Source organism: Lissotriton vulgaris, chromosome 2_1, assembly GCF_964263255.1.
Source record: "Lissotriton vulgaris chromosome 2_1, aLisVul1.2, whole genome shotgun sequence".
Lineage (NCBI taxonomy): Eukaryota > Metazoa > Chordata > Amphibia > Caudata > Salamandridae > Lissotriton > Lissotriton vulgaris.
Genome location: NC_141687.1, coordinates 2127272979 through 2127295655, shown reverse-complemented (window position 1 = coordinate 2127295655; position 22677 = coordinate 2127272979).

The window sequence follows — 22677 nt, the reverse complement described above, 5'->3', positions numbered from 1 at the left end:
GGCATGCGATGGCCGCGAGGGAGCTCATGTAGACGTTGAAGAGGGTGGGGCTCAGCGAGGATCCTTGAGGGACGCCGCAGATGACTTCGGTGGCCTCTGACTTGTACTGTGGTAGACGGACTCTCTGTGTTCTTCCGTCGAGGAAGGAGATGATCCATTCCAGTGCCTTGTCCTGGATTCCGATGTTGCTGAGGCGCTGCACTAGGGTGCAGTGGCAAACAGTGTCGAATGCCGCGGAGAGGTCTAGGAGGATGAGGGCCGCTGTTTCTCCGTTGTCCATCAGGGCTCCGATGTCATCGGTGGCAGCGATGAGGGCGGTCTCGGTGCTGTGGTTGGCTCGGAAGCCAGACTGTGAGCGGTCGAGGGATCCATTCGTCTCAAGGAAGGCGGCCAGCTGTTTGTTGACGGTCTTCTCGATGACTTTGGCTGGAAACGGGAGGAGCGAGATGGGGCGGTTATTCTTGAGTTCGGTGGGGTCCGCTGAAGTATATTTGTCACCCTGACATCTCATCTCTGCTATTACCCACCGTCCATGATCATCTACCTGTGACTTAATAAACTATACTCCTGATTTGGTTTTGAGAATTATAACCACTCCCTTTGAACAACATTGTCGATCAGAGGCTACGATTGTATTAACCCATCTTTGCGTATCAAACAGTATGTCTCTTGAAGCATAAGAATCATGGCTGAATTATCCTTAAGATACTGCAAAACTAGGCGCTGTCTTCTCCTAACTCTCAAACCGTTCACATTCCAACACAAAACTTTAAAAACACCCCCTCCTAAACCAGATCTACCCCCTGCCATATTCATGCTTTCACCCCAGGCTACATCCAAGGGTAATTAATAAGTCACATGAGGCCCCTTTTACGGGTTTCTTTTTATAATTTTCTCCCAATGCTCCCAACCAACACATGTGCAAAATCCCACTACCCTCCCACCCCACCCATGGGAACCCTCCCTGACCACTCATTGGCAATTTAACAATTGCCTCTTTGAGACAAGACCCACTGACCTCCGTCACCTCTATATAAGCCAAAAAAACAACTCCCTACGATAACATTTAAATATAACTTCAGCTAACTAAGATTTGTTATGTGTCAGAAAACTATCCACCTCCTCTGGAAATCTGAAATTATACATCTTGTTGGCCCACATCACTTTCAAGAATGTGGGGAACCTTAGCTGTACTTGAGCACCAAGTTCTCCCATAGTATCCATCCGCTTACCCAGCTCCCACCTTCTATCCTCTGTAATACGAGAAATGTCCGATCTATTCTGAACTAAACATCTTGTACCTGGATGTTTTTAAGCTTAAGACGGCCCTGACTAGTTTTCCTTTAGGGAATATGATTGGGTAAACACCAGGATTTTTCTAGGCTTCTTTCTCCGGGTTCAGTTTAAATGGGTCCCTATGCACCTGCTGGATCTCAGATTCCCATACCGATGCAGTGGCAATCTGTGAAAATGCTTTAGTTAGAATCTCTATAACAAAGGTCCTAATGTTTTCCCCTTCTAGTCCTTCTTTCAGAACAAAAATCCTTATATTATTCCTCCTGGAATTGTTTTCAAGTTTCTCTGATCTTTTTCCCTTTCCTTTAATCTAATTACTTCATGGATGTTACCTTTCATATCCAATCTCAGCTCGCCCACTTTATTTTCTAGGTCTTCCACACAACGTGCTAGCACAGACACATTTTCCTCTAGTCTAGTGCATGTATCCAGAATCTTTTTTTGATTGATTTCTGAGGTAGAGAAGCGTTCCTTAATCTCCAAGGAGAACTGGCTCAACATTCCTTGTATTGAGTCCAAGCCTTGAGTTGCCACATGGGCCATCTCTGAAGCTATGTGCCTTACAGGTTCACCTTCTTGCTGAGAGTTTTCCCCTGGAATGTGGTCTGCCTCACTTAGGGGAGCAAATCTATTTGATATAGTGATGACTGGTTCTGATAACGTGGAGACCCCTGGCATGGACACTCCCTAATTTACGGTTTCCTTACCACCCTGTGAATTAGATTTAAAATAGAATCTAAGTGAAGGGGTGACTCTTGTAGGCAGTAGAATATGTTTCTTTTTTCTCTCCTTTACTGGGGTGATTTCCCAAACTTAACTAGGAGCTTCCTATGTCTATTTTTTAATGCGTTCCCTAAATGCTGACAGGTCTGGGTGTCTTGCTGAGAAGGAGGTTCTTTCCTAAGAAATGTGCTAGACCTTAATTTATACCTCTTCCTAATAATGTCTCGCCAGGAAGGCCAATAGTGTTTTACATAACGCCTGGAGTCCCCCTTTTAAACTTGTTGTTTCCCCCATACTGCTGAGAAACTAACTTCACAGGCCTAGAAACTGTGTCATACTCTAATTTATTCCCCTTTGACTGATTTAAATCAGGACATGCTTCTAAAAAGCATCTCTCAAAATTACCAAGAATGTGGCACACACCTCAGATTGATATCGGCGAGCCCCGGTGCTCTTATTTGAAGACAGTGTGTGCCGCGTGTGCTGGTTCTGCCAGGATTAACCCAGCGAAGTGGGGTCAAATCAAACAAGTGGAACCGGGCTCGGTGAGACTCACCCCGCGCCCTGGCAGCCCTAAGAAAGCAGAAGTCAATCCGCCACACATCTAGTCACACGGGCGGAGAGACCCAGTAGATCAAAAAGCAGACACAGTTCCAACAGCAGTAAAGCAGCCCTTCCCACAAAAGCAATGGCGGTTTCTCCCCGTCTTCCCCTCCACTCAGCACCCCGCACTCAGCTCCTTGACAAACCAACCAGGCCACCGCGCTCGGGTGCCTGAGCACCTTTTAAAAAAAAGCACATTAGAACAGAAGAACGTATCACGGTTTTCTTCGCTCACCACTCTGCTCCCAGGCCGAATTCCTGCCACAGAGCAGCCAATGGCTGGTGGTCGAATTCCCAAGGATGTCAAAAGCTTCCATCCACACACCAGGCGTAGATCACATAAATCCGGAGCACAGAATAAAGACACCTCGGAAAACTCAGCCTGCTACACGTGAAGGACTGGGTTTTCCTAAGACCCAGCGGTGCCAGGGACAACACCTGAAACCTTCGTGGGTTACCTGTTCCGGCGTACAAATGACAGAGACACGGGACACTTCCTTCGGCGTCAAAGATTTGAGGTTTATTTACTGCAGGGAACACAGAAGTCGCAAGAAGTACATAGTATGTAGGTTCAAGGAGACTGTTTCAAATTGTATCTGTGGATCGCTTCTTTTATACAGTTTTTCGTCATACGACAACATGGCAAACAAAAGGTTACAACCCAGTTCCCACAGTAAATTTCATAGGGGGTCACTTTCATGTATTCAGGGTCTCGGAACATAATTACAGTAGCATTGCCGGTTCCCAACTGTAAAAGTACATCTTCTCACCATTAGTGCATTCCATTCCGGCAGAAAACGAATCAAGGAAGAGTCAGAAACAGGTGCAGAGGAAGACGAGGATAGCGATCAGATTGAAAAGAGTGTAAGGGGGTGCTATCAGAAACACGTTTGCAGGGATCAAAGGAGACGTGCCTAATGAATGCACAACTGAGACAATAGACCGGCACGGTAAGATGAGCCTCGAGCGGGGCCATCTGCCTTGCAGTGTCATCCCCCTCGTCATAAAGACACCCTCAAAGGAACACGTGTCTTCCGCAAGAGTTTGGGAATCCCAGGGTCACGAAGCGGACAGTGTCCGTTCGCTGACTACTTGAGGGCAAGAAACAAAATGGATGCCGTATCTAAAATGGAACCCGTGGGTTCAGATGAAGAAACCCACGTAACAGACGAACGATTTAGGTTAGCACAGCGAAAACGCTTACACCCGCTAACCTCGTCATTTGTGGTTCATAGATACCAGACTCGACCATATTCGTGCGAGTCGAAAAACACCACTTACAATTGTCACGGAACCTCCTTTTGCCCTCATGTAGGCAAGCACTAGTCGGAATCAGAATCGATCTCGATATTCATCAGACCATCCAGATGTTGCTGCAACATTATTCTATCCATCAGTGCTTCCTTGGTAACAGGTGGCCGTCTTATACACGTTGTAGCACAGAGGCCACATAAGGCAGGACCACACTGCACACAAAGACAACACGTGAACAGAAATGCTACAACAACCCCAATGATCATCAAAATTTTCCAACCCCACGTACTCATCAGGCCCCAAAACCACCCTAGTAGCGTCCAATCCCCTACGTCCACGTGTATGGACTCGGAGATCTTATGCAACTTCGAGATGGCTTAATAGACAGTTGGAGCGTTGTCAGGAATGAAAATGCAACAACTCGAATGGATCACCTTACATACTCCACCTCTATCTGCAAGCACAACGTCTAAAACCATACGGTTTTGTAACGTCATAAGCCTGTCCGCCTGAAGCTCTGCTGTAAGATTACCAAGGGCGCTCGCAGTGATATTAGCGGTCGATTCTACCACTCGCGTCAATTGTCTCAGGTTCCTACTATTGATCATAGGTCCCCAAAAAGGCAAGAAACCCTTAAAGAAGTCTCCTGCTTCTTGACCGGCAGTGTCCTCTTCGCTAATCATGCCTCTCACAACTCTGGTCTTTGATAATCCGACCCAACAGTAAAGGTCGGCGGCAACAGATTCGCAATATAACATGTGCCTGAGAAGTCACGAGGCAACCATGTATATGCGCGATCGTAACAGACAAAGTATGTACCCTTGGCAGTCAAAAGAACAGGGGAAGAGGCCATTGGTAAAACATACGTTTCAGTACAGGCACTCCTCCCAAGCTGAGCTCGCGGGCTTCGGCCAAGGCCTTTCAGACAGAAATTACCAAGATGGGGTACGATCCAGATCGGAGACGAGCTCTTAAGCTACCGATCACCCACTGACATGCTATACTCAGCCTCACTTAGATCTCTGTATGCTCGCACCTCTTCCTCTGGGATAAGCGATGCGTCAAAGATATCCCTATCTAAATCGGCAATCGCTCTTGCCAAAGGCTTGTGGTACGGGCCAGGACCATGATCTGCAGTGTGTGGCTCTCGATGGGGGTAGGAATCTAGTGCACTACGAAACATAGTTTGGAATGCTCGAGCTGAACCCTGGGAACTGTAAGGAAGGACCAAGTACGGAATTCCCCTATCCGTGGTATGTGGCATTAACCTACACACCCAACAATTGGTAGTGTTCATCACCAACTGATGTTGATGAAGGAGCTGAATGAAGGAATTGTTCATGAATTCCGCACGTCTAACCTGCTCGTGTTGTGGTAAGATGTGAAAGGAATGAGGAGAAACAGTGGAAGTAGGTTTGGGTTCAGAGGAAGGGGTAGGTGAAGCCGAAGGCAATAATGATTGTATCGCATAGTATACTCCACCCACCAGTAACGAAGAAACAGTTAAGAACAGTAGGAACACCTGAAACATAAAACATTTGGTACGTACAACCCTATGCAATTCGAATCTTTGTGCTTGAGTCTTCTCCACTTCCAACAACTTTGAGAATACCATCCCCTAAAACCGTCCGCAATGTTCTTGACGCACTTCGTTCTGTGTAGCAATGGTCAATCCCCAGGAGTTCCTAGGAATCAACGCCCTCCGACCTAGTGTCAGGACCTACTAAACAGAAGGAAGTACCCGCACAGCCCTACGGTCAACCCAGATGGAAGGTTCTTTTAATCAAACAATATATACAAAATCTCCTAGCTGTGGAAAAAACACACATATGTGGAAAAGAACTCAGAAATTAAATAGGGACCACAATTGTTCAGAAATGTTCATGATGATAATGGGGGCTAACGTAAATTTCAAAAAGGAGAAAACAAAAATAATTTTTTATTTGTCTCTAGTATTGGAACGAAGAAAATATCTGCTTCTTCCAGGACGAGTCTGCTCTTCAAACAATTGGTCGGATTGTAGAACAGAGTCCTGTCGATCAGACGATAGTTCAGGTCTTGAATTCTCCAATGGCAAAGGTTCAACAACGTTGTCTGGCTGCTCTGAAGTATCTCCCACAGGCTGAGCGTCACTGAACGGCACAAAGTTCGGCAAAGCCTCTGTTTCTGTTGCAGCGATGCCAGTCCTCACCCACGAGTCCGCTGGTAAAGGTATTGGTACCTTTTTGGTGTGGGTGGCGTGCACCCAATGCTTACGGCCCTCCAAACAAACAGCGGTCCTCGTGGCGAGCAACACTTGGAAGGGTCCAATAAACCTCGGCTCAAGGTTTTGCTTCCGGCCAAAGTTTCTGGTTACCACCCAGTCTCCGGTTTGGAGCTGGTGGCCTGGACCCTCCGTCTGCGCCGGCAGTGCTTCAAAGACCTGTTGATGAATTAACCTCAGTTTAGCAGTCAGATCATGAAGGTAATCAATTAGCATTGGATATTCAAGATTTGTGAATGCACTAGGTCTAGGAACCCCCCAAATATTTGCAGGACGGCCGAACACAATCTCATATGGGCTGAGCCCTACTCGAGAGTGTACAGTCGCCCTAGTTGACAAAAGAGCCAGAGGCAAAGCATCGGGCCACGAGAGACCAGTCATAGCCTGAATCTTTGCGAGTTTTAGTTTCAGAGTACCATTGTACCCCTCAACCAAACCTGCTGACTGGGGATGATTGGCGCTGTGGAATTTTTGTGTAATTCCAAGGCCCTTACACACACTCTTCATCACACTCCCCACAAACTCACTTCCGTTATCAGACCACACAATCCGCGGCATTCCATACCGAGGGAAATATTCCTTCAGTAGGACTTTCGCTGTGGACAGGGCAGTATTATCTTTGAGAGGATAAGCTTCAATCCATTGGGAGAATGCGCAAACCACAACTAAAACGTATTTCAGGTTATTACATCACTCCATATGGATGAAGTCTAGCTGGATAACCTCAAAGGGGCATGGAGGAGGAGCGAAATGGCCAGGGGGTGTAGCAGTACCCTTGCCAGGATTGTACATCATACATACCATGCAATTCTTAACCAATCTCTCAGCACACTTAGCGATACCATCATTCTTCCATACACGGGACAACAACTTGCAGATACCTTTCGCATTAATATGTGACAAACCGTGTGCCATGGTCACAACAGCTAGCACATATGCATCCGGCAACATCCATCTTTGATACTTTGACAAATCAATCCAACATCCATTCACATCCAACTTTCCTGTGCTTTCCTTCCACTTGGTCTTTTCAGTTTCGGTGGCCTCATTCTGAATCGCTTTTACACTTTCGATGGTATCCTCACACATACCAGTTTCTGCAGGCCACCTTACCGAACTCGTCACATACATTCTGGTTGCAAGGTTTCTCGCAGTCTCCTTAGCAATCTCATCCGCAAACGCATTGCCACGACCAACATCATCCGTCACCTTACGGTGCGCACTACATTTAATATTCGCCACCTGCTTAGGCAATGTGAGTGCGTCCAAAAGATCGTTCACAAGCTGTCCATGCTGGATCTTCGTACCATGCGATGTCATAAAGCCTCTCTCTCGCCACAATCGTCCAAAACTATGGGCAACACCAAAAGCATACTGGCTGTCGGTAAACACATTCACCCGCTTTCCTTTTGACAAAACACACGCTCTTGTCAAGGCAATTAGTTCTGCCGCCTGTGCAGAATTCTGATTCAATCTTGCAGTTTGCACGACCATACTCAACGTTACCACAGTATACGCAGTCGTCACATCACCATTGGGCAACTTAAAACACGAACCATCCACATACAAAGTACCATCGGGGTCTTCCAATGGAGTGTTTTTAGGTCAACACGACCCTTCGTTTCTTCCTCAGTTCGCAAATAACATCATGTGGTAATACCTCGTCTGATTCCATATTAGTTGGCAACAACGTCGCCGGATTTAGAACATTGCAGCGCTTTATTTGAATATGACTTGCCAAAAGCGTCAACTCATAACCGGACAACCTTGCGCTCGTCAAGTGTTGAGTTTTCGTACGATTCAAGAGAGTATCAACTGCATGCGGAACCATCACCGTAAGCATATTATCCATGACCAACCCTGCAGATTGTCGGATGGACACCGCAGCTGCCGCTGTTGCTCTTAGACAACTCAGCAATGCTCTAGCTACTGGGTCCAAGGTCGAGGAAAAATATGCACATGGACGCTGCTTACCACCAAATTGCTGCGTCAAAACACTCAACGCACAACCTTCCCTCTCGTGAACGTATAGTGTGAACGGCTTACTGTAGTCAGGAGTACCTAACACAGGGGCCTAACACAACGCATCACGCAGTTCAGAAAAACATTTCTGACATTCTTCCGTCCATGGCAAAGGAGTTGGAACATCCTTGCACGTGAGGGCTACCAATGGTTTCGCTAGCAATGAAAAATTTGGAATCCATTGCCTGCAGTATGACGTGATACCTAGAAAGGCACTCACATCTCTCTGTGTTGTTGGCACAGTCATTCGAGAAATCGCTGCAATTCTCTCTGGGGTCAACCTTCTTCCCTCCTTTGACAATAAGTGACCTAAATAGGTTACTTCTTGGCAACAATATTGTAATTTAGAAGGTGACACCTTATGATGTAAGTCACAGAGATGTTGCAACAGAGAGACCGTAGCGGTTTTGCAAATTTCTCGTGTGTCCGCCGCCACCAATAAGTCATCGACATATTGGATCAAGACCGCACCAGCCGGTAACACAAATGCGTCAAGTTGACTCTTCAGGGCTTGGCTGTATATCGATGGACTCTCACAATAGCCCTGAGGAGCACGTTTAAACCTAAAGCTACGACCACCTAACGAGAAACCGAATAGGTCCCTGCTTTCCTCAGCAATCGGAATACTAAAGAAAGCATTCTTCAAGTCGATCACTGAGAACCAAGAAGCAGATGCTGGAATCAGAGTCAGTAAAGCTGTAATGTCAGGCACCACAGGGAACTGAGGAACCACAATTTTATTCACCTCCCTTAAGTCGATGACAAAACGATAAACAGGAGGCTTAGATGGATCAGTGCGTTTCAGAATAGGTAGCACAGGACTATTACACACGTTTCCCCGAGTCTCCTCGATAACATCTTTCTCGATCAAATCATAGATGATCGCTAGCAACGCTCGCTCACCATCAAGGGAGATACGATACTGGGGAATACGTGGTAATCGCACATTTGATTTCAATTGGACAACATAAGGGGAGATGTCAAGTAGGCCCACGTCATTGGGACCTGTTGCCCACAAAGATGCAGGAAGAGAACTCAATTCCGGTGGGAGCTTATCAATGGACAAGTACATAGGAGAGATTACTCTCTCACCCAATGTAAGTTTTACTCCCGCAGGAGAACAATACAAAGTCGCATATAAACGTTTCAACAAATCCAGTCCCAAAAGATTTTCACCACACCCAGTAGTCAAAATCAAAGGAGCTTTCAGCTCACGAGGCCCAATTGTAAGGGGCAAAGGGCAAGAAACCGGATTGCTAACAGGGGCGCCAGAGAATCCAACGGAAACATTCGTTAAGCCAGACAAAGGTGCGCCAGGGAGTTTCAAATGCATGATGGAACTTTTTGCTGCACCAGTGTCCAACAGAAAAGGCTCAACTACGCCCGACGTAAGGCCCTCTCTGATCAACCGGAACTGATACTACTCCCTCTCTTCGTCTATCGCTGTCCTTGTAATTACCGTCATCAGTACCCTGGTCGATATAATAATCGTCCACATTGTACTGTGCGGATCTACCTGACGATGATCCACGCAGATCAAAACAATTATTGGAATCAGAGGAATTTTTAGAACGCTCATTTTGATTCTGAGTAATATCACGACCTCTACCTCGTGAAGCCTGTTGAGGACCACTACGACCTCCTCTAGATGAATTGCCATTATTCCGATCACGCAGAACCGGATAATCAAATTTCAAATGGCCCTCACCTCGACAATAGGCACATTGATTGTACCCAAGCATAGATCTCTGTGAAGAAGAGTCATTCCGCAACTGCGACCTAGCGGGCTGCGATTGCGATCTATTCCGCTGTTGAGAATCGTCTTGATTTGAGCGCGGAGGATACGCTTGTTGTAACAAGACTTTCGTTTTTAACTCTTTCGTCTTTTTGTCTGCACGATCAGTTTCCTCTTTCTCTCTATTTTCATAATGTTGAGCCGTAGCCAATATCTGAGCAGAAGTAGAAACAGCCCACGCACTTTCGGAATTTTTCAATTTGTTGCTAAGTTCAGGCAACAAATTTGATACAAACTTATCCACAAACAATCTCCTACCTCCCTCAGTGCTCATATCTTGACCACTATGATCGATGAACGCCTCCTCAAATCTCGTAAAGAAATCGGAGACACTCTCATCCTTCTTTTGTTTACAGGCAGACAGTTTATCCCAGTTAACTTTCATTGCTGGCATAAGTGTCTTCATAAGGGTAATTATTCTCTGGGGAAGATCAGTAATGAGCTGTTCAGGTTTAGCCCCACCAACTTGTCGTACGTCAGCCGCCACAAGAGCAGCCCAATCACCGCCTAACTCGGCTGCGTGATTCTCTTGACGAATTTTCGCCCAAACCGATTGTGGTACAACATTGCCGAACAACATGTCGATGTCGGCAAGATTCATTATTGTAGCATCCACTAGCTGAGACAATTCTTTATAATACCCCGCGGGATTTTTACGAGGGTCTGGCAAAGTTTGCTTAACCTGCAAACCTTCCGATCGTTTCCATGGAAGGTGTATCCACACTCGCTGGAAGTGTGGCAAAATAGCAGGATTAACAGTCGCATCACCTGGCCTCCACACTGGGGGGACTTCACGCATGGGATACTGACCAGGCATCGACATCCATTCCTCATGTTCGTCTTTAAACAATGTACGAGGCATCAAAGTGGGACAAAAAGATAGTAGATGCTCGACAGCGCGTCGAACATTGCTACCCACAATCATACCACTCGAAAACTGAAGCTGAAGTTCAGTTAAAGCGGCCAGTACATCATCTGTCGCATCAACTGATATCTCATCGCGTAAGAGTTTGCACATTTCTTCAAACACGAATCATTGTGTTGGCTCATTGAATTGAGAGAAAGTGTCAACAACTACACGTGGAGGATTCTTAAGAGGATATCTAATCCAATTTTTCGCCATATTGAATAGCGTATCACGTTCCCTACCACCAGGAAGCTGACTTCGTCTTTGTGGAGCATCAGAATCAGCAAACCGAAGAATCGGTCCAAGAGGAGAATAAAAATTGGCAACAATATTAGGAATACGTCGCCGAACAGACGGTGAAGAGGAGAGAAGTAAAGGGGTAACAATAGGAGGACCAAATACAGGAGGAGCAAGAGCAGTAGGAGTAGCCACATGAGTGGAAGTAGCGGGAAAGGTAGCTTGAGAAGGTATAGACGGTGGAGCAGTAGGGACAGTAGCAGGTAGAGGAATAGGGACAGAAGGATTCGCAAGAACAGAACCAGCGGCAGGCTGATTACCAGCTGCCGGAACAGCAGGTTGAGGAACAGGAGGAACCACAGGGACCGTGTTATCCTGTGCATATGGAGGTGGTGACTTCAGTAGATAGGACAACAAAGGGTCCTCTACTGCTTCTTCTCCCTTCTTATCCGTACCCGTCGGTAAAGCGGGATAACACTTATCCACTGTCATACGTTGCAATCTATCAAAAACTTCCTTTTCCTTCTCTTCTTTGTCTCGCTGAAACTGCTCTGCATTTCTCATCGTCGTAACGATTCCTTCTCTCTTATTACTTTTAAGCTGTTTGATTTCTTTCTGCTTGGCTTCTTTACGCCATAACCGAAAGGAATCGAACATGGCCGGCCTTGCTTTTTTATGGAACAATTTAGCTTCAAGATTATCTAAAATTGGGGTCTCAAAACTACCATGAGGTGGCCAACTAAGGACACCGTCATCTTTAGTGTAGCGGACCCAGCAATCATTAAATGTGATAGGACCCACACCATGTCGACTATATAATTCATAAATTGGAGTTCCAACTGGAGGTATCGGACATGAGTCCTCCAATCGGAAATCCGCACCACAACCTCTAAAGCAACTAAACAAAGTACTATGACCAGGCATCGTGCACACTAGCCAAGTTTCACAAACTTCAAGGGTTATTGGACTTACAATGTCCCCGCAAAATGCAAAAACCCTCGGTTTTTGGCGACTGCAGCCGTCAAATAGAACAACTAAGAACAAAATACGAAGGACCACAAATGCAATGGAACCATGCAACAACTAAGCACCCACAACAACTAAGGATTCTGGGGAGCGACCCACAAATACTTAACTCAAAGAACAATGGCGTCACCAGGAAGGCCCATCAATCGTCTCGCTGTACCAAGGTCTACGCCAGGCGCCAAAACAGGTCGACAGTCAGGGCAGCAGTCCGTCGCAGCCGTCAGGAGGCGGGGATATTCGCGGGAAAAGTCTTCGGGCCACTTGTTTCGACAACAGGATCGATGAAGCGGGGTGCACCTTCCCTCGGAGATTTCACACGAAGTTCCTCACGATCGTCGGGCTTTGGACCGGTACCGCTGATGCCGCCCCACGTTGGGCGCCAACTGAAGGACTGGGTTTTCCTAAGACCCAGCGGTGCCAGGGACAACACCTGAAACCTTACCTGTTCCGGCGTACAAATGACAGAGACACAGGACACTTCCTTCGGCGTCAAAGATTCAAGGTTTATTTACTGCAGGGAACACAGAAGTCGCAAGAAGTACATAGCATGTAGGTTCAAGGAGACTGTTTCAAATTGTATCTGTGGATCGCTTCTTTTATACAGTTTTTCGTCATACGACAACATGGCAAACAAAAGGTTACAACCCAGTTCCCACAGTAAATTTCATAGGGGGTCACTTTCATGTATTCAGGGTCTCGGAACATAATTACAGTAGCATTGCCGGTTCCCAACTGTAAAAGTACATCTTCTCACCATTAGTGCATTCCATTCCGGCAGAAAACGAATCAAGGAAGAGTCAGAAACAGGTGCAGAGGAAGACGAGGATAGCGAACAGATTGAAAAGAGTGTAAGGGGGTGCTATCAGAAACACATTTGCAGGGATCAAAGGAGACGTGCCTAATGAATGCACAACTGAGACAATAGACCGGCACGGTAAGATGAGCCTCGAGCGGGCCATCTGCCTTGCAGTGTCATCCCCCTCGTCATAAAGACACCCTCAAAGGAACACGTGTCTTCCGCAAGAGTTTGGGAATCCCAGGGTCACGAAGCGGACAGTGTCCGTTCGCTGACTACTTGAGGGCAAGAAACAAAATGGATGCCGTATCTAAAATGGAACCCGTGGGTTCAGATGAAGAAACCCACGTAACAGACGAACGATTTAGGTTAGCACAGCGAATACGCGTACACCCGATAACCTCGTCATTTGTGGTTCATAGATACCAGACTCGACCATATTCGTGCGAGTCGAAAAACACCACTTACAATTGTCACGGAACCTCAGACGGCAAAGACGACAGAGACGGGCAGAGTAAAAAAACTAAAAAGATAAGATGAAGCGGCACCGCCGAGCATAGCTACACTCTAACAACGTGAGCTATCATCAGGAGTTTAGCACCAAAGAGGTTTGTCTGATCGACTCGTGATCGCTTCCTAGCTGGCCGACATGTACCCCAGTATATAGTATGGGATGCCTTCAAGGCTTGGTTGAGAGGAATATTAAAGGGTGCCACTGCAGGTTGGCCCAAATCTGAAAAAAAGGAGATGGCTGATCTGGATGAACAACTAGCAGTGGCTGAGATGGCGTTAAAAGTTAGGCAGGCCTCTAGTGTGGAGAAAGAAACTCTATTGGGTAAGGTCAAAGATCTACAGATGAAGTATAGACTTAAAACCAAAGAGATTATGCTTCAGAATTGGGAGGCAAGCAAAATTAGGCATTTTGATCAGGGAGAGAAATGTGGTAAACTCCTCGCTATGAAAATAGAGTGGACAGATCATGTAACTACATTAGCAAGATTAAAGTTGGTAGTCAAATTTTGTAGAATAAAGGGGATATTGGGCAGGCTTTTATGGAATTTTTCTAAAGTTTATATAATGAGGATCTATTGGTTGAGGAGGACGTTATAGATCAGTGGCTTGATGGGAAACATCTTTTAAAGCTGAATCCAGATAACCAAGATATAGTAGGGAGTGAAATACTTGCTGTCTTAAATAAAGCTAAGAAAGAGAAAGCAGCGGGATCCGCAATTCCAACTGAGGTCTATACTTTAATAACTGATAAAATCAGCCCAGTCTGGCTGAGATTGTTTAATGAAATTCTTGGAGGTACTTCTCCTTTACCATGCGCTACTCAGTAAGATAGTGGGGTCGATAATTCATTGAGACCAGAAGGGTTTTCTCCCGGGTAGGCAGATGGTGGACTTAGTTTATACCTTAATTGAGTCAGTCGATCTAGCTACTGCACAGGACCTCCCCCTTTCAATCATTACTGTTGATGCAGCAAAAGCCTTTGGCTGAGTCAACTGGCATTATTTAATTAGGACCTTGAAGGCTTTTGGCTTTGATGATGCTTTTAGGGAGGTCCTTAAGAAAATATATAAAGTCCCCCAGGCTCAGATTCTCGTTAATGACAGCCTCCCTGTTGCAGTTACAATTGAGCGTGGTACAAGGCAGGGGTGCCCGTTGACTCCCATTCTCTTTCATTTGTATATTGAGTCTTTGGTTTTACGCTTAAGACAGAATGGAACGAACTCCCCCTTTATAGCAAACAGGTTTACGAGAAAGATAGAACTATATGCTGATGACTTGATTTTATTACCATCAAATGTCAGTCTTACCCGATCTGAGCTATATACCGAAGTCCAGGCTTTTGGAAAACTGTCTGGCTATGAAGGTTAATAGCAGTAAGACAGAAATTATGGCCTGGAACGTCGCAGCTCATGGGGGTGAGCCAAGGAGTTAAGATACATTGGAGTGACAATAACCCAAGATCTTAGAGATATTCCCAAAATAAACTTGCATAAAGTTTCCAGGGAGGTGGATGTTTTATTGAAGAGATGGCAGGGTATTCAGCTATCCCCTTATGACTTGGTGAACCTAATTAACATGTGTATACTCCCTAAGTATGCTTACCTTTTTAATAACATCCTCTTGGAATTCGATAAAGGTGTACTGCTTAAAATACAGGGTAATATATCTTACTTTATCTGGGCAGGTAAATGGATTAGGCTGTCATGGAATAAATTAAGGCACAAAGTGGCATACAGTGGTATGAGTTTGCCGGATTTCCAGTTGTATTGCTGGGAGTATCAACTAAAGAATTGTAGGATGCTGCTTCTGAAGCCAGATAGCTCCCTGATTGGCACTATGTTTAAAGCTATGTTGTTGTATTTTGATGAGATAGGCTTATGTATAATTTGGTGCTCCTAAATTCTTTTAAAAAGTCCTGTTGAAGACTCTATACCTGATGGCCAAGTTGTGGTCGGACTGCCGGTCCTGTTTGGGACTGTCCTCTTATAGTGAATGGGCTCCAGTGTGGGAGTCACCAGTAACACCAGAAAGTTTTTCAGATGCATTTACCCAGCCACTAAAGGATGCAGGTGTGGCATATTGTAAGGACATTGTGGATGGTAACAAATGCTTTTCCTGGGATTTTTGGAGTAACCTTACCAGCGGAGCCCTTTCTAGATTTAAGTACTATCGAATGTCACCATGGTGTAAAAGCCAACATTGGTCTTCCCCTGAAGATCTCTCCATGGAAGATGAGTTACAAGATTCAACTCTGAAAAAGAAAGAAGTAGGACACTGGTACCACTATCTCCTTGCTGCAGCGGACAGGAAGATGGAACGCCTATATCTTGTCTGGGAGAGATGCTTGCTGAGCGAGGAGTTAGAAAATCTCTATCAAATATCCTTAGACATACTTTACTCATTGATTAAATCTGCTGCACTTAGGAGGAATAATTTTTTTACGCTCCACAGGATATATTGGTCTTCATTCAAACTTTACAAACTAAAGGGTAATGGAGAAGCAAGGTATGCAAGATGTGGTGTCCAGAAGGTGGATGATATTCACGTCTTCGCTGTCTGTGCTGCGATTCAAGAATTTTTGGGTAACGTGGGTAAGACTCTGTCAGATGTCCTGGGCATTGAGGTAAGCCTTTCTCTTATTCTGTTTGGTATTGTATCGTTGCCCGATGGGATGTAGGGTTTAACAGGGTTATAGAATAAATTGACACTCCATCTAGTCCTTTTGGCAAGGACGGAGATTTGTAAGCTATGGTGTCAGGCGGTATCCCCAACATGGAGAGATTGGTGGACCGCTAAAGAAATCTAGACCAGAATATTAATGTATATAGAGACAGAACAGAACTTGGGTTGTTTTGGAACTTGCTAGATCACTCAGATCCTGATTAGATTAGATTATTCCATAGTGTCCAATGATTACACCTCTTGATCAGCGCATGATGTGTGGTTGCGGTGTGTCTCGCAAGAACATCAGCTGAGATTGGATCCCCAAGTTATGAGCAACAGGAGTGGATCATGACGAGAGGTTGCTTCATCTAAGGAGGTCATATGAAAACAAAAAAATTTTAAAATACATTTTCGTACAGTTTAAATGTCAGATAAACATAAAATGATGCAAAATGGGATGCTGCATTAAAATATATATATGTTACGTTACCACTTTCAAAGATCTCGGATCTTCATTTGCTCCCGAGGTATTATAGCTCCTATCTTATAGGGTTATTGTTGCTACTATATTCCTTGTTGTCTTCGTATTTTTAGTGACAAAAAACAGCATTTGCTGGAAACCCCACAGTAGCTCTCAGTCCCCTCAATCTCAGCCTCTTCAAGAGCCACAACGTCCTGTCCCTTACCTCTAACATGGTTTTCAGAGTGTTTTTAAGCAGTCTCTCATGCCACTTTCTCCCTCCCCTATATTCAGTCTAATTTGTTATTCCAGAATCGAGCATCGATTATCTACCCATTCCAACAAATATCCGCGTTTCTCTACAACAATTGTGGTTCTCAATTTGAGTCTGCTGATGTGACAAGGTACGAATAACAAAATTCAGCACACGGTGTACTCGCTGTGGTACAGAATTGGTTCTACAGACTTACCGGAACGGATACGAGGGTGGAGGTTTCCCCATATTCGGGTTTGCCTCATACTGACTAGAATTGGATACATATTGTGGATATTACCAGACTAATTAGGGATCTGGAGTAGCTAGAGTCTGTCACTTTCATAACTAATATAGGGACCTATGGGACGGAATTACAACCGACAAGGAGGTATCTTGAAAGAAGCTGTAGCCCTGTGGAAGTCATGGGGCAATTCTACCATCAGTGCGACAAAACACGTGTTGGCTTTGTAAGGCTAAGAAGTGACACAGTAGAACAAAAAAAACAAGAAAGAACACGGAACAAAGAAAACTACTGCTTCTTCGTGATTGATATCCGATATCGGGGCCCTTTGACACTTTGTTTACCACATTGCTGATTACCGGTACTTCTGCCTGCCTGAACGGGGATGCTTGAGAAACACTCAGCTCTACCCTGGTGGGACTCTCGATCTGAGGGTGCACCGCTGCATCGTTACTGCCCTGCCCTGCCCGAGTGCTCATAGGTGCTGAAGGGGGAGGCACTGTCATCACGCCTTCCCCCACGCACCTCGGGACGCGCGCGGGCGACGTCGGGAGAAGTCCAGGACAAGGTGGGGGGGCCGTCATCATGCTATAAAGCACCACCTGCCCCCAAGCAGCTCGGGGCCCTTTGACACTTTGTTTGCCACATTGCCGATTACCGGTACTTCTGCCTGCCTGAACGGGGACGCTTGACAAATGCGCAGCCCTACCCTGGGAGGACTCTCGATCCCAGGGTGCACTGCTGCATTGTTTCTGCCCTGCCCGAGTGCTCACAGCTGCTGAAGGGGGAGGCACTGTCATCACGCCTTCCCCCACGCACCTCGGGACGCGCGCGGGCGACGTCGGGAGAAGTCCAGGACAAGGTGGGGGGGCCGTCTAAGGCTGTCCGAGGCCGAAAGAGGCTCGGCTGGGCCACCCCTCCAGGTCCCAGCACATTTAAGGTACAACTGACAAACTTGTACTTTACTCTCCACACCTGCTCAAGTTAAACTCCTCCGGTATCTTATTCCTGCTGATTGTTTCTGTTGCTTTATTGACTTGATTCTGTGGGCATTTTTTAAAATAGCTTGGCAACGGACGACAAGCTGTCCAGTACCAGGAACACAGCAACCCGGGAGCAGCACCTCTGAAGTAACACACACCGATATCAAATAAGAACCACCGAGAGGGTACAGAGCGACCTCTGAACTTCCCGCCTCCACAGTGCATAGCGAGACCACGATTTAACTGCAGTTATCTGCTCCTATCAAGATATACGTCACCGCTCCCGGGCATAAAGCAGAAACGTACAGAGCTTCAAGTCCACGTCCTCTCATCCATATTTGATTTTTAAGATGGTCTTGGGCCCCACCGGGTCGGAAATATCACCGGCAGAGCGACCTTTGGCTTTAACTCAGCTACCTAGAGCCCTGAAGATTTGCGTAAGCGATGAAACATGTGTCAGCTGGCTGTTGTAAAGCTTTGAGAAATTAAAAGAACCAAAGGATCACCTTACGTCACCCTATTCTTTTCTATGGTGTCTGAATAATAACTGTTTCTCTGCCAACATTGCTGTTTGAGATAATTTTGCGTACTACCACTTACGTATACAGCAATATAGGATTTGTGCATAGGGTACTTCTTTGTTAACAGACGACAAGCTGTCGAGATCCCAAAACTTTGCATGGTCGAATTCGAGGTGATTTGTTAACAAGCTTTTCTCAAACTAAGGTGGATTATCATAGTCCCAAGACTTGTGTTCCCGGAACCCTAAAAATCACCTAGTTGGTTAACCCCCATTGAATCATTTGATTACATTTACATTTTGCATTTGGGATAGTAGTGGAAGGGATTTTGCCTCATTGTAGCATTTTTATTGATTAGGGCCACTTGATGTTACACAGTGTTTGGTTGTAATTATGCCTGGGGGGGCAACTTAACAATTAGTAAACAGAAGGGGGATGCCAGTACGCTTGATGATGTTATAACACGAGCAGAATCCGTACTATGCCACAAAATTGAACTCGCCCAAAGGAGACTTTCACTAGACCCCTCCAAACTTCCAACATATAGCCAAACTGGAGTACAATCGCCAACAAACGGACTATATTCAAACCCAGTAATGGTCAACCAACCTGAGAATGCTTAACTCATTTTGAATAATCCCACAATAGAACTAATTGGATGCTCTAACGCAAACGATCAGGAAAGTCCTGGAATATCAACAAGGTTATGTGCAGAGAAATCAGCGGGAGCACTCAAAGATAGAAGCAAAAAACTACAGAGGGTAAAAAGAACTTGTGAAAAACAGGGAAAATGGGTGAAAAAGGAAGCTTATGTAAAGGGGATGCAAATGTATTGGAACCTAGGGAGAATGGCTTTAGGTCAATAGGGGTGCAAACCGATGCCCATAACTCTTTTGGACAAAGTGAGGAGTATGTAGTAGCAGAAGCAGTGGAGCAAACAGTGGTTGATATTTTCAAAACTTCCTTAGATTCTATCTAATTGAGTGTATGGATAGTAAACTAAGGGCCATGGGCATTAAAATTGATCAGCTAAATGACACAATAGGCCAACTAACTACCACCATTGGGGCGGGAAATGGAATAATTAAAGAAGGGGCCAAATTAATAGATGATCTAAAGATAGCTCTTTGGGCTAGTAATGAAACCCGTGAAGTTGACCGTACCCTGAATCATTTGAGTCCAGGAAATCTAAATACTGTTGAGACAGGTAACATAGCACAGAATACAGGGATGAATGAGCCAAAGAAGAAGCCAGGTACCTGTCCCGATGGCACTTCATATAACTCAGAGATAAACAGCCACAGGACAGTAATGTATAGCTCAAAAAGTACTGATTTGATCCCAAACCCTGATATATTTAACCTATCGCCTGCTGCATGCCCCTATGTTTTAATTCTAGCCGGTGTCCCAGCCCTGAAAAGGGTCCAAAAAGAATCCTGGCAAAACCTCAGGAATAAAGTTGTTGACTCGCTCTCCAAGAATAAAAAGTTTAATCCCAACAAAACAAGTGAAATTCTGATGGTGCGTAGGGTAGGGTGGGTGGGGGATTTGTTGAAGAATATACAGGGAGATTGCATCATTTTAAACTTTAAACACCCTTACGTAGTCCGTACCCTGTTGAAAGCACATGAGGAGACGTCATCCAGGGAAACCAACATTCATGCCCTACCTTTAGGATATTATTACAAACCGACTGAATTTGGAATTAACAATAATCAAACTAATTTATTATTTCCAGAAACCTCTAATAGCTTCCAAGAGTTATCTTCCTTGGAGGTGGTAGACTGACTGCATCAGTCAGATCCAATTGCAAAAGAATTGTATGCAGCAGAGCGGGAATTAGAGGGGACACATACAGCAACAACGAGGGATTATCGGGGAGAAATGGAGCAAGGGGAGAGCGTGGTATGAGTGAGGAGGCACTGTCATCCTCGGAGGCTAAATAAATACCTGAAGATCCACAGCTAAGCGAGGCTAATTGTACAGAAAGAATATCTACTGTAGACCCCTTGAGAGCTGTAAGCACCAGGGACCATGATGACTTAAAGATAATTTCGTAGAATATTGCAGGCCTCAAAAATAGTTTTAAGGGACCCCGAATGGAATGAATATATTGAAACAAGCGATGTATGCTTAGTACAGGAGACCTGGGCAATTAAGATTCAGCACAGGGTAGGCTATAACACTTTTTACACAGCAGCAACCCAATCTGTAAGAGGAAGGCCCTCGGGTGGCTTAGTGATTTGGGTAAAAGTGACCCTTGACATTTGAGTAACTCAATTAAGTACGGACTCTCTAGATATACTTGGAATTAAAATAGTAAACAAGGATAGTAAGGTGCTGCATATATATAATGTTTATAACAGACCGATAGTCGAACAAATGGATTCTATTTTAAGTTTAGTGGACTCCAGTGCAAGTATTTTAATAGGTGGAGATCTCAATTGCAACTACGAACCTATCGTAGGGCTCGGAACTATTTCTGAAGATGAAGATTTGGCCAATATGATTCCTATTTTGCATAATTCCAAAACTGTCCAGTGCACTGTGTTAGTATTCCAAATTATGAGATTAACGATGGGCCATGGTTTAAGGGCATACAACAGACGTCTTGCCTCAGATGTACGGAAGGCTCCAACTTTTTGCAGAAGTACTACTCAAAGCTAAATAGATTACATCATTTTATCTTTTGACAACTGGCCTTATGCTGTAGATCTAAAGATTATACCAAGAGTAGAAAGCGATCACCATACGCTTGAACTTGTTGTAAAAGGTAAATTGTTGCTCATTCCAGTTGTAAGCGACAGCACAACTTGTAATAATGTGGACGATATTATAGTCAGTAATAATCGCCGCTCGGTCAAATGGGCCCATATGTTAGAGCATGGAGAAAAGCTGGCAAGTATTTATAGTACTCTTGCCAACACTTTTAGCAATTATATTACTACGGAAGTGGAAAGGAGCACATTCTTAGATCTACACAAGGATTTTTTTAAGCCCTTGGTTCCACTAGTAACAAAAAAATCTATATTAACTGGAATAAAAAAAAATGGACATCTAAAGCAGATGGGGAAATCGTGGTACAACAAGGACTGTCATATTGCCAAGGCCGAGTTAGTACTAGCCATTAAAAGTAATAGCATGCTAACAGCGAAAGAAGCCAGATCAAAATAGAAGAAAACACTTGAGAATCCTAAAGCACAGTGGGATGATGAGATTTGGTCTGACTTGCTAATAGCTGCAAGAAATATTGACCAAATGTCATTTTGGAAATTAGTGTCCAAAGGCCAAAAAAACGAAAAGGGCTCCAGAGATGTCTATCTGGATGAGGCCACATAGATAAATCACTTTACCAAGTTATATGGAGCTCCTGAGATTGAAAGTATCCTCCTTAACGACGAGCTTTCTCTAAGTCTATGCGAAGGTAATCTGGACATTGATCTAAAAGAAACGATTTTGGCTATCAACTTAAAAAAAATAAAGCCCCAGGGTTAGACAAAATCCCCGGAGATTTATACAAACACGATGTCTGTGTTTGGGGCCCTTATATAAATCGTTTGTGTAACTCCATAGCCGCAGGAGCAGATTTACCAGAGACATGGAGGGGGGCAGAAATCATATGTATTTTTAAAAAGGGCGATAGGAGCGATCCCGCTAACTTTCGCCCAATTAGTTTAATCAATATCTTACAGAACATTTATGCAAGGCATATTTTAAACCGTATTAATTTTTGGATTGAGGACAAAGCAGTATTATCAAAGTACCAAGCAGGTTTTAGAACCAAAATAAGCACCATAGATCAGGTGTTTAGGTTTTGCTGCTTGTGCTGGAAGTATGTAAATATAAGGAAGGGTCATTTATATGTAGCGTTTGTTGATCTAAGGGCTGCATTCGATCTTATCCCCAGAAACTTGTTGTGGAAGACAATTAACTGACAGGGGATACCAATTAACCTCTTGGAACAAATCATTAGATTGCATGAAAAAAACTATGCAAAGGTAAGGTGGGGCCCGGGAGGCAAACTAACTGCCCAATCCCAATCAAAAGGGGGGTTCGCAATGGCTGTGTGCTGGCCCCAACCTTATTCTCACTATTTGTCAACGACATACCAAGTTTT